The following is a 14,161-nucleotide window of genomic DNA, read 5'->3' as shown; positions in this document are numbered from 1 at the left end:
CTGTGATACTAATGTATGGGGACAGCGGGCCATTCTGGGATAGAAAGGTAAGCAGGAGATATCTGTGATACTAATGTATGGGGACAGTGGGCCATTCCGGGAGAGGAAGGTAAGCAGGAGATATCTTGAAACTAGTGTATGGGGACAGCGGCCATTCCGGGAGAGGAAGGTAAGCAGGAGATATCTGTGATACTAGTGTATGAGGACAGCGGCCATTCCGGGAGAGGAAGGTAAGTAGGAAGATATCTGTGATACTAGTGTATGGGGACAGCGGGCCATTCCGGGAGTGAAAGGTAAGCATGAGATATCTGTGATACTAGTGTATAGGGACAGCGGGACATTCCGGGAGAGGAAGGTAAGCAGGAGATATCTATGATACTAGCGTATGGGGACAGTGGGCCATTCCGGGAGAGAAAGGTAAGAATGAGATATCTGTGATACTAGTGTATGGGGACAGCGGGACATTCCAGGAGAGGAAGGTAAGCAGGAGATATCTGTGATACTAGTGTATGAGGACAGCGGGGCATTCCGGGAGAGGAAGGTAAGCAGGAAGATATCTGTGATACTAGTGTATGGGGACAGCGGCCATTTCGGGAGAGAAAGGTAAGCATGAGATATCTGTGATATAAGTGTATGGGGACAGCGGGCCATTCCGGGAGAGGAAGGTAAGCAGGAGATATCTGTGATTCTAGTGTATGGGGACAGCGGGCCATCCCCGGAGCGGAAGGTAAGCATGAGATATCTGTGATACTAGTGTATGGGGACAGCGGGCCATTCTGGGAGAGAAAGGTAAGCAGGAGATATCTGTGAAACTAGTGTATGGGGACAGCGGCCATTCCGGGAGGGGAAGGTAAGCAGGAGATATCTGTGATACTAGTGTATGGGGACAGCGCCCATTCTGGGAGAGGAAGGTAAGCAGGAAGATATCTGTGATACTAGTGTATGGGGACAGCGGGCCATTCCGGGAGAGGAAGGTAAGCAGGAGATATCTGTGATACTAGTGTATGGGGACAGCGGGCCATTCCGGGAGAGAAAGGTAAGCAGGAGATATCTGTGATACTAGTGTATGGGGACAGCGGGCCATTCCAGGAGAGAAAGGTAAGCAGGAGATATCTGTGATACTAGTGTATGGGGACAGCGGGCCATTTGGGAGAGGAAGGTAAGCAGGAGATATCTGTGATAGTAGTGTATGGGGACAGCAGGACATTTCGGGAGACGAAGGTAAGCAGGGGATATCGTGATACTAGTGTATGGGGACAGCGGTCCATTCCGGGAGAGGAAGGTAAGTAGGAGATAACTGTGATACTAGTATATGGGAACAGCGGGACATTCTGGGAGAGGAAGGTAAGCAGGAGATATCTGTGATACTAGTGTGGTACCCCCAAGTTTGTTCCCAAATAGGGGTCCCCCAATTTTTTTTTATATATATAGAGTTAACAGCTCCATTCACATATAATAGGCAGGTACAGTGAACTTTGACTGACCTTGCTCTCCCTGAACCCCACTGAGCATGTGCAACCAGGGAGGTAGAAAGTGCCCCTGGGTCGGCAATCCATTTAGGAGGGAAAATCCTGCCCCATGGATTGGTAGCCTAGGTGTCCAGGCAGAGATCCCTGTAGGCGGCCTGTTGCTGGGGTCCCCTCTGTCCACTCATAGATGCCAGACCGACAGGGAGGAGAGTGAGGGAGAGCTTATATAATACCTTCCTCAGGGTTGTCAGTGCTGAGTCTGGGAGGAATTTCTGAAGAAAGGATGGTCTGTGAGGTGCTTCTGTGGAGTGTCCCTCAATCTGTACAAATAGGGGAGCAGTAACCCCTCTCATTTACCCAGGATTACAAATACTGCACCTGGTGCTGTCTGTAATGAGTTGCTGTGGAGTGCCCTTGGAGCTGTAGGAATGGGGATGCTATAACTTTTATGTTTGCCCTGGATTACAATTATCAGACTTCACATTAGCCCGGAAAGCTACCTATCCAATCTGCCAGGAGAGGTGCTCTGATGCTGGATGTGAGTCCCTGGAGGAAGCTTGCTTGGGGATTTGCATAGAGTACCCTGCTTTGGAAGAAGCCCCCTCTGAATAAAGGACTGCCTTCCTAAGTGCCTGTTATCAGGAGGAGCCACATTTGGAAGTCGTTGCATGCTGGGAGAGAAGAGGAGCTGCCTGGGAAGGAGGTCTCATCGCTCCATCATCGCAGATGAAGCCCCAGCTGAGGAAAAGGTCCCGCCAGTGACGAAAACCCTGCTGTCACCCTCTCGGGCAGAAGAAAAGACAGCCCCAGAGGAAGAATGCTTCAGGACCCCTCCTGCTGCTGTGTGTGTCTGCAGGACAGAGCCCCTGTGGAAAGGAATTTTGCACCTGTTGCCCCTTGTAAAATACCTGCCGGAGGTCTGCAGCTGGGAGCTCTGGTGCGGTGCTGTGCATCCCAGAGTTTCCCTGGACATCATGAGAGGCTGAACAGCCACTGCCAGGGGTGAGATCATACCAGAACCTCATTATACTCTGTCCCTCCACAGCTCATATCTTCCCTCCATTAAGGCCTTGCCCCTCTGTACACCTATCCTATCTGGGTCCCCTGGGTCTATTGCATTATCGTTTACCTTGTGGCTAACCATGATTAGGCTGGGAGACTAAGTTTTGTGTAAAAGCTGGGACCGGGGGTTAGTCTCCCACACAACTGGGTGTAGAAAGGAGTCATAGTGTATTAAATTAGGTAAAGTGTGTGTGTAGTGATGAAATAGGGGGAAGTAAAAGATAGGTCTTTTCCCCAAGAGTTGCATTGGTGGTCATTTACTTTCCTGTGACCTCTGGCTCATGTCCAGGAGGGGACCTGCCTTATGGGTGCCGGCTCATGTCCGATACCACTGTGGGTGATGTACAAAGTATTTTATGTCTAGCTTTAAAGTAAATATAATGCCATGTGATATGTATTTGGCTCTGTTTACTGTTTGACTCGTGTGTTAGCTAAAGAGTTGATAGTGGCCCTCCGTGGCCCTTTATCTGTTATAATACTCTGTAATTATTGTCAATGCTGATTAATATTTTGCTTGCATGAAAGGATTGAATATTTACTGGTACTGGTGTTAATGCAAATTGTCTCATATACACTGTTTGGCCCGGTATCCATTTCAAAGTCCATTCATGCTAATATAATGTATATTACTTGTTTATTTAGCCCTGTGTAACCCCGGATGGCAATTCTGGTGATAGTAATTTGTGGCATAGGTAATTAGGAAGACTGTTGTCCCTATTTTCTCAAGGCTCAAGGACTGTGTTACATTATTGCAAGTGGCTGGTGAACTACTGCTACCAGCATAGCCTCAGTTGTCCTTATTTTCTCAAGGCCCAAAGACTGTGTAAGTTACTGCAAGTTGCCGGTAAACTACTGCTATCTGCCTAAACTGTTAGCCGTTTTTAGCTGATGAACTGTATTTTTAAACTATTTGTTGGTACAGCTGGTGCACTACAAGAACCTATCCAACCGGAAGGTGCATAAACCTGCTTGCAGCTAATTATTTTACATAGACTATTTGTTGTTACAGCTGGTGCACTACAAGAACCTATCCAACCTACATGTGCATAATCCTGCTTGGAGCTAATTATTTTGCATAGACTATTTGTTGGTACAGCTGGTGCACTAGAAGAACCTATCCAACCTGCAGGTGCATAACCCTACTTGGAGCTAATTATTTTGCATAGACTATTTGTTGGTACAGCTGGTGGACTACAAGAACCTATCCAATCTGCATGTGCATAACCCTGCTTGGAGCTAATTATTTTGCATAGACTATTTGTTGATACAGCTGGTGCACTACAAGAACCTATCCAACCTGCACGTGCATAACCCTGCTTGGAGCTAATTATTTTGCATAGACTATTTGTTGTTACAGCTGGTGCACTACAAGAACCTATCCAACCTACATGTGCATAATCCTGCTTGGAGCTAATTATTTTGCATAGACTATTTGTTGTTACAGCTGGTGCACTACAAGAACCTATCCAGGGTCTGGCTGGCAACTTTTAGCCTGGGGGGCAAATGCATGCAGGCGGTCCTGGCAGAGGAGTAGCGTGTAGCCAGGGTGCTCGAAAGAACGTGCATGCTACGGCGCCCCCCCTCAAGTGTTCTAGGGAGGAGGCGGGTCCATATGGGATTAATGTAAGGTAAAAATAAAGATATGGGGCAGCCCCCTGTCGTAGTGCCCATATGCAGTGCCACCCTGTGCCACAGGAGGACACCCTTATGCAGGCCTCGAGTAGTGCCCCCAGTAGTGATCCCCCCTATGCAGTGCCCCTTGTGCCCCCAGTAGTAAGCCCCTTATATAATGCCCCCAGTAGTGGTAACCCTTATGCAGTGCCCCTTAAATAGTGGCCCCAGTTGTAGTCTTCCCCCTATGCAGTACCCCCACTATTGCCCTTTATATAGAGCCCCCAGCAGTGGTCCCTCGATGCAGTGCCCCCAGGGGTAGTCCCCTCCCCCCTATGTAGTGCTCCTAGTAGTAGTCCTCTCCCCCCTGTGCAATGCCCCTAGTAGTAGTCCCCTCCCCTTGTAGCACCCCTAGTAGTAGTCCCCCCCAGTAGTAGTACCCCCCTTGTAGTGCCCCCAGTAGTAGTATTCCTACCCTTGTAGTGCCCCCAGTAGTAGTAGTCCCCCCCTTGTAGTGCTCCCAGTAGTATTCCCCCCTGTAGTGCTCCCAGGAGTCAACCCCTTGTAGTGCTCCCAGTAGTATTCCCCCTCTGTAGTGCTCCCAGTAGTCCCCCCCTTGTAGTGCTCCCAGGAGTCCCTCCCCCTTGTAGTGCCCCCAGGTGTCCCCCCAATGTAGTGCTCCCAGGAGTCCCCCCATTTGTAGGGCTCCCAGGAGTCCCCCCCCTTGTTTGTGCCCCCAGGAGTCCCCCCTTTGTAGTGCCCCCAGGAGTCCCCCCCTTGTAGTGCTCCCAGGAGTCCCCCCCTTGTAGTGCTCCCAGGAGTCCCCCCCTTGTAGTGCTCCCAGGAGTCCCCCCCTTGTAGTGCCACCAGGAGTCCCTCCCTTGTAGTGCTCCCAGGAGTCCCCCCTTGTAGTGCTCCCAGTAGTCCGTCCCCCCCGCAGTAGAGACATAATAAAATAAAAATTAAAAAACACACACTTACCTGACACCCGCTCCAGCTCCTGGTCCCGCCGCCGAGATCAGCTCCTCCGTCCGCTGCTTTGCATTATGGGAGTGACGCGTCATGGGAGTTTTACCCACTGCGGGAGCCGGAAGATGTCCGGCTCTGGCAGTGGGAGCAGCAGCCGATGAGAGTCTGTCTGACTCTCATCAGCTGCTAAAGCAAACACACAGCTGCCGGCTCCGGCGGCTGTGTGTTTGTGCTGTGTAGCACTGACTGAACTCCGTCCGGTCAGCGCTACACATGCAGTGCAGTCTGTGTCACAGTGACACAGTCTGCACCGCGGCCCGCATGACGCTGCAGCCCAGGGGGCACATGGCACCCTGCCCCCCGGCCCAGCCCGCCACTGAACCTATCCAACCTACATGTGCATAATCCTGCTAGGAGCTAATTATTTTGCATAGACTATTTGTTGTTACAGCTGGCGCACTACAAGAACCTATCCAACCTACATGTGTTTTCCCACGTTTTTCTCAGCAAAAAGGGAGCGTTAACCCAGACTGTATTTCACAGCTATAGACTGCCGGAGCACCATTGATTCAAGCTAGACCAGCAGGTTTCATATTTAGGTCTCTCATTTGTTTTTTTGGTAAAGTAAAGTTCTGCAGGAATTGTGGTTCTTGTTGATTTCACATTGCTTGCCAGCTGGGGTCACCGGTAGATGACGGGGAGGTAATAAGTAAATACCTTGTCATTGAATAGTGTAATTAATTTCATTCCATCTGTAAATGGTAAATATCTCCTGTCATTTGTTGTTAATTATTAACAAATAATAAAGCTGCGTTGCACCTTCCCTCCTGACTTGTCATTGTGCCTGCAAAAGGGGAATTCAGGCTTGCCTCTCTGTCACGGTGTGTCCTATCTTAACATGGGGAAATCGGCCACCGAAGCAATCCAAACACACCTGAACCTGGTGCTAGTGGTGCAGCACTGTTCAAACCAGTCAGTACATCACACTAGTGTATGAGGACAGCGGGCCATTCCGGGAGAGGAAGGTAGGCAGGAGATATATGTGATACTAGTGAATGGGGACAGCGGGACATTCTGGGATAGAAAGGTAAGTAGGAGATATCTGTGATACTAGTGTATGGGGACAGCGGGCCATTACGGGAGAGGAAGGTAAGCAGGAGACATCTGTGATACTAGTGTATGAGGACAGTGGGCCATTCCGGGAGAGGAAGGTAAGCAGGAGATATCTGTGATACTAGTATATGGGGACAGCGGGACATTCCGGGAGAGGAAGGTAAACAGGAGATATCTGTGATACTAGTGTAAGGGGACAGCAGAACATTCCGTGAGAGGAAGGTAAGCAGGAGATATCCGTTATACTAGTGTATGGGGACAGTGGGTCATTCCGGGAGCGAAAGGTAAGCAGGAGATATCTGTGATACTAGTGTATGGGGATAGTGGGTCATTCCGGGATAGAAAGGTAAGCAGGAGATGTCTGTGATACTAGTGTATGGGGACAGAGGGCCATTCTGGGAGAGGAAAGTAAGCAGGAGATATCTGTGATACTAGTGTATGAGGACAGCGGCCATTCCGGGAGAGGAAGGTAAGTAGGAGATATCTGTGATACTAGTGTATGGGGACAGCGGGACATTCCGGGAGAGGAAAGTAAGCAGGAGATATCTGTGATACTAGTGTATGAGGACAGCGGCCATTCCGGGAGAGGAAGGTAAGTAGGAGATATCTGTGATACTAGTGTATGGGGACAGTGGAACATTCCGTGAGAGAAAAGTAAGCAGGAGATATCTGTTTTACTAGTGTATGGGGACAGTGGGTCATTCGGGAGCGAAAGGTAAGCAGGAGATATCTGTGACAGTGGCAAACGCAGGATTTCTAGAGGGGGGTTTCCAAATGCTTGATTTTATAGTGAGTGTGGCCAGTCCATGAAGAGGGGCAGAATTAGTACTCAACCAGTTTTAATATGCATCATACAAAGTGTATTGTGTGTCAAAACTCCAGCATATGCAGGATCACAGTAAGCCTTTAGATGCGTCAGTAGGGCCATCCTGCCTGAGCTGAATGTTTTTATTTTAGATCTGGGCACCATTCCAGACTATTGGAGCAAGTCCGGGAGCCTGGAGGAGCAGCAGAACAATCTAGCACTGCCCTGGACATATATGTACATATTGGGCTCTATAGCAGTGCATCCCTGACAGTGCATGTTTTCCAGATCTCCTAGTTGGTGCACAGGTTATTTATTACTGTCTGATACATGTTAAAAATCCACAGGTGGTGCTAATTATTTCATTTGTGATACTGAGAAGATTCTATTATAAAATTCAAAATTCTATTATATTACTATTTCTACTGTGTTCATGTGTGTGCTCAGGAGGGGGGTTTCCAGGCAGACGGAAACCCCCACTGCGTTTGCCTATGCCATTCCGGGAGAGGAAGGTAAGCAGGAGATATCTGTGATACTAGTGTATGGGGACAGCGGGCCATTCCGGGAGAGGAAGGTAAGCGGGAGATATATGTGATACTAGTGTATATGGACAGCGGGCCATTCCGGGAGAAGAAGGTAAGCAGGAAATATCGGTGATACTAGTGTATGGGGACAGCGGGCCATTCCGGGAGAGGAAGGTAAGCAGGAGATATCTGTGATACTAGTGTATGGGGACAGCGCGCCATTCCGTGAGAGAAAGGAAAATAGGTGATATCTGTGATACTAGTGTATGGGGACAGAGGGCCATTCCGGGAGAGCAAGGTATGCAGGAGATATCTGTGATAGGTATCCGGTCATAAGGTCTACATTGTCTAGATAGACAATGTTTAGGTAGACAATGGAAGATAGACAGGCAATAGGTCGACAGGGACTGAAAGTTGACAGGGTCTGAAGTTCGACACACTAAAGGTCGACTAGTAACAAGGTCGACAGGTACTGAAGGTCGACATGGTCTGAAGGTCGACGAGTAACAAGGTCGACATGTACTGAAGGTCGACATGTCTGAAGGTCGACAGTCGTATGGTCGGCATGCAAATGGTGGACACGTTTTTTTTGTTGTTTTTTTAAGGGTTAGGTTAGAGTTAGGCACTTACTCCGATGGTTAGTACAGCGGTCAATGTGGGTGAAAGGTTGCAGGTCTCTGGAGCTCAGAGGGAAATGTCTGTTTCCTACTATGTCACTCTTACGCAGTATGCTAGATGCCCCTATGAGTGCATAGTAATAGTACTGGTGGCCATGTTGGTAAGGGAATGAAGCATCATCCCCAGATGAGCCATATGACTTCTAACTAGGGATGTGCGCCGGACCATTTTTGCCGGATTTGGATTTGGTTCTAATTCGTCGTCCGGCTTTGGATTTGGATTTGGATTTGCCAAACTGCGGTGACTGGCTTTGGATTTGGATTTGGATTTGGATTTTTTTACAAAAATTGACAAAAAAAGCTAAAATCACATAAATTGCTCTTTTTTTTCTTCCTAGAGTATTATTAACCTCAATAACATTAATTTCCAGTCAATTTAGACCATATCACAGCTTATAATATTGTTTTCAACATTATTGGCCAAAGGTTGCAGTGAGCTGACTGGTTACTAAGCGACAAAGCAGCGGCACAACGACACAGACACCACAGTATAAAGCACATCTATGACACATTGCCACACAGCAGTGGCAGAAATGAAAAGTAGTGCACCCACCCAGTGGGGTACGGCCAGCAGAGTCACAGTACTTGTTTACAAAGTGGGCTACGGCCCTAGGAGTCACAGTGCACAATCTTATTAGCATTACACCGCACATAGGGCCTGATTCACATTACACCATAAAGTAGTGTCTCTTATTTATGTTACGACACACAGTAGTGCCCCTTTTACACAATGCCCACAGTAGTGACCCTTTTACACAATGCCCACAGTAGCGGTGTCCCTTACACAATGTCCCCCAGCAGTGGTGCCCCCTATGCAGTCCCCTTAGTAGTACGGTCCACTATGCAGTGCCCCCAGTTGAATGCTCCCCAGTAGTATGCCCCCCATTAGCAGGCCCCCCCAGTAGTATGTCCCCCATTAGCAGGCCCCCCCAGTAGTATGCCCCCCATTAGCATGCCACCCAGTAGTATGCCCCCCCAGTAGTATGGCTCCCCCAGTAGTATGGCTCCCCCAGTAGCAGGCCCCCCCAGTAGTAGGCTGCTCCAGTAGTAGCCCCCCCTGTAGTATGGGCCCCCCCTGTAGTATGGCCCCCCCTGTAGTAGGCCCCCCCAGTAGTATGGCCCCCCCCAGTAGCAGGCCCCTCAGTAGTATGGCCCCCCCAGTAGCAGACCCCCCCCAGTAGTATAGCCCCCCCCAGTAGCAGGCCCCTCTGTAGTATGGCCCCCCAGTAGTATAGCCCTGCCCAGTAGCAGACCCCCCCCAGTAGTGCAGACCCCCCCAGTAGTATAGCCCCCCCCAGTAGCAGGCCCCTCTGTAGTATGGCCCCCCAATAGTGCAGATCCCCCCCAGTAGTATGGCCCCCCCAGTAGCAGACCCCCCCCAGTAGTATAGCCCCCCCCAGTAGCAGGCCCCTCTGTAGTATGGCCCCCCCAGTAGTATTGCCTCCCCCAGTAGCAGACCCCCCCCAGTAGTGCAGACCCCCCCCCAGTAGTATAGCCCCCCCAGTAGCAGGCCCCTCTGTAGTATGGCCCCCCCAGTAGTATAGCCCCCCCCCCAGTAGCAGACCCCCCCAGTAGTGCAGACCCCCCCCCCCCAGTAGCGCCCCCGGACCTTTGACAAGTAAAAAAATAAAAAAAATAAAACTTACCTGTATCCCCGCTCCCGCGCCGTCCGCTCTGTCACACGCTGAGGAGGGAGCCGGAAGACGGAGCTCATGTGTGAGCTCCAGCCGGCTCCCTCCGTGCAGCAGCCAATGAGAGTCTGTGTGACTCTCATTGGCTGCTGTAACAAACACACAGCTGCCGCTGGCGGCTGTGTGTCTGTGTCTGTGTAGGGCAGAGCGCTATCACTGCGCTCTGCCCTACACACGAGGAGACCTGATGTCGGATTCTCTAGTGAGAATCCGACATCAGGCGGCCGCCGTTCGGCCCCGAACGGGGATCCGAGTCAGGCGGTGAACACCCGAACAGGGTTCGGGTGGACTCGGATCCCCAATGTTCGGAGCGGTTCGGATTCCACAGAATCCGAACCGCTCATCTCTACTTCTAACAATATGGAAGTATTATCATAGAGTATAACATACTGTAGATCGGATCAGAAAGGAATTATCTAGTGAATAAAACCTGAAGTTGCAAAACTGATTTAAACTAATGTATGTTGCTTAAGTAGCACATGTATTATCATATGGCTACATCCTGAAACCCCTGTCTGTCTGCCCCCCCTTTAGACTGTAAGCTCTCACGAGCAGGGCTCTCTTCCCTCATTTGCATTTCCTTCCCTTGCGTCTACCACCGTATCCTCCTCACTGCCTGTAACGGCCCCTAGCCCTTGTGTTCTGACACCACCCTGCTTTCCTATTACAGTATTATAACTGCTGATGCAGCAATGTTCATTTTTGTTCCTCAAAATTACTTTCATTGAAAAAAAACCCACATCTCATATATGGCAGCCCCTATAGATGTAAGACGAGACACCGGTGATGTTAGAGGAAGTGACGCGCAGACACGGGAATATTGTAAACATCCTTAGATAAATCGGAATTAAAAAATAGCTTCTACCTATAAAAGGTTTCCTAGAGATGAATATCTGTCAGGCAGCTTTGTGTTGTGTTTGATCAATTGGTTTCCACAAAATTCCTATATGGGTGGGAAAATAGTATATCCTAGATAAATATCTCAGTTATATGAATATTAGGCACTTGCCAACTTCCTAGAATGATGCATTTATCCTAGGTTTTGACCTATGAGTTCTAAAAACCACTAGGAGAAAGTCTGCAGTGAAGCAGATTTGAGTGTAGCCTTTTTGAAAAGCTGGTTTGGGACCTGGGGGTGTGGATGTGAGGAGAGGGATGGCTCCATCCACAGGCCACTCCGGTTTTGGCCGTTTTGGCCTGTTAGCCTGCTCATTAGGGTCTGCACCTGGAACTGGTTGATATAGGCTGTGTGTGATTGTAAGCTAGTGTCTCATACCTGGGAGAGCAAGCAGACTGGCTAGCTCAGAGACACTTTGTGAAACTACCTGTAAGTCTTGTACATACGCTTGTGTTGATGGTGGAGGCAGTAGGCCCCATTATTTCTTTAGAGAGGGAACCCCTTGTCTAGTTAGCACCAAGATGGGCTAGCATTTACTTTTATGTTTTGTTTTCCTTTTTACGTTGCACAATAAAGACTGGTACCGCAGAGCTGGTACGAGACCCCAGACTGGTGTACTATTTTTCCGGCTGCTGTGTGTGTGAAGAGGGAGTCCATCTACCCCAGGAGAGGGATCCCTAATCTGGTCGTGTTACAATATATAACATGATCAGGAGAGAACGCTGATCACTTTTTTCTACTGGCGGAAAATTGCTGAGGCTGGAGCACTCAATCTCCAAAAGACCTTCATAGAAGATCTATGGGTGGTCTACAGAATGCTTGTTATACAAATCTTTGGTAAAATCAGATCTGGCCCAAACTTCTGCCCCGTGATGTTAAGGAGATTGAGGTGCACAAGACCCCCTGCCAGAAGCTACTGGGCTGTCAGCTCCCTATCCCAACACCAGACAAGTCTTGCACTCACTTGTTGATGTACGTTATAACTGACTTGCGTTGTAGCCAGGGGTTTAACACCATATGGGCTGTAGCGGATAGATTTCTAATGGCTGCACAATAATCCCTATTTTTCCCTCCACTCCTACAATGACAAAACCATTTGAGAGATCATCAGACTACACGTTTGTTCACAGAAGATTGTTCTAGATCAAGGGGCACGGTTCGCACAGCATCTACATATTGAGGATCTTTGGTGTCAAATTAAAGTTTTCTCCAGCAAACCACCCACAGTCCCACAGACCGACAGAAACAGTGGATATAGAAAAACAAAACAAACTCAGAACTTTTCTCAAACTTTTACAATTCAACTGAACAAAATTGCCTCCTTTCCATAATATCTGTCTCTCTCTCTCTCTCTCTCTCTCTCTCTCTATCTCTCCATATATATATATATATAGTCAGGTCCATAAATATTGGGACATTGACAGAATTTTCAGATTTTGGACTCTATTCACCACCACAATGGTTTTGAAATTAAACAAACAAGATGTGCTTTAACTGCAGACTTTCAGATTTAATTTGGGTGTGGGCTATTCCCTCATTATTTCATTATCAATTAAGCAGGTAAAAGGTCTGGAGTTGATTCTAGGTGTGACATTTGCATTTGGAATCAGTTGCTGTCGGCTCTCAATATGAGATCCAAAGAGCTGTCACTATCAGTGAAGCAAGCCATCATTAGGCTGAAAAATCAAAACAAACCCATCAGAGAGATAGCAAAAACATTAGGTGTGGCCAAATCAACTGTTTGGAACATTCTTAAAAAGAAAGAATGCACCGGAGAGCTCAGCAACACCAAAAGACCCAGAAGACCATGGAAAACAACTGTGGTGGATGACAAAAGAATTATTTCTCTGGTGAAGAAAAACCCCTTTACGACAGTTGGCCAAATCAAGAACACTCTCCAGGAGGTAGATGTATATGTGTCAAAGTCAACAATGAAGAGAAGAGTTCACAAGAGTGAATATAGAGGGTTCACCACAAGATGCAAACCATTGGTGAGCCACAAAAACAGGAAGACCAGATTAGAGTTTGCCAAACAACATCTAAAAAAGCCATTACAGTTCTGGAACAACATCCTATGGACAGATGAGACAAAGATCAACTTGTACCAGAGTGATGGGAAGAGAAGAGACGGAAAGGAACTGCTCATGATCCAAAACATACCACCTCATCGGTGAAGCATGGTGGTGGTAGTGTCATGGCATGGGCATGTATGGCTGCCAATGGAACTGGTTCCCTTGTATTTATTGATGATGTGACTGCTGACAAAAGCAGCAGAATTAATTCTGAAGTGTTTCGGGCAATATTATATGCTCATATTCAGTCAAATGCTTCAGAACTCATTGGACGGCGCTTCACAGTGCAGATGGACAATGACCTGAAGCATACTGCAAAAGCAACCAAAGAGTTTTTTAAGGCTAAAAAGTGGAATGTTATGCAATGGCCAAGTCAATCCCCTGACCTGAATCCGATTGAGCATGCATTTCACTTGATGAAGACAAAACTGAAGGGAAAATACCCCAAGAACAAGCAGGAACTGAAGACATTTGCAGTAGAGGCCTGGCAGAGCATCACCAGGGATGAAACCCAGCATCTGGTGATGTCTATGCGTTCCAGACTTCAGGCTGTAATTGCCTGCAAAGGATTTGCAACAAAGTATTAAAAAGTGAATGTTAGATTTAGGATTGTTTAGTTTATCCCATTACTTTTGGCCCCTTAAAAAGTGGGAGGCACATATAGAAACCATTGTAATTCCTACACCGTTCACTTGATTTGGATGTAATTACCATCAAATTAAATCTGAAAGTCTGCAGTTAAATCACATCTTGTTTGTTTCATTTCAAAGCCATTGTGGTGGTGAATGGAGGCCAAAATCTGAAAATTCTGTCAATGTCCCAATATTTATGGACCTGACTGTATGTACATGAGAGTGGTTAAAAAGGTAACAAGATCTCTCATTGCGTACATTTATTCAACTCATACATATAATCAATTGTATGGCCTCGGTACACATTATTTTTCCATATAGTCCCCATACTAAGCATTTATTCCAACGGTACACCAAGGCATCTATTCTGGCACAGAAGAAATCAGTGTCAAGTGTGAACCTCTGTGAGTTACTGCTGAAACCAACGTGTACACTTTTTCCTGTACCCCAGATGCTCATGAGTGATGTTGTGCACAGTACCCACTGAGATGCTCAGTACATCAGCAATATCACTAACTAAGCTGGATTTGGTCCATCTCTTTATTTATTAGATATGCTAAGTGTTAAGTTTAGTAAGGATGTTTAAGGTATTAATCGGCAATAAACCAATGGAGGTCTTAATAGAACATATATCTCTC

Source organism: Taudactylus pleione, unplaced genomic scaffold (assembly GCF_031769625.1).
Source record: "Taudactylus pleione unplaced genomic scaffold, aTauple2 ptg000425l, whole genome shotgun sequence".
Lineage (NCBI taxonomy): Eukaryota > Metazoa > Chordata > Amphibia > Anura > Myobatrachidae > Taudactylus > Taudactylus pleione.
Note: the sequence above shows the minus strand (reverse complement) of the source record.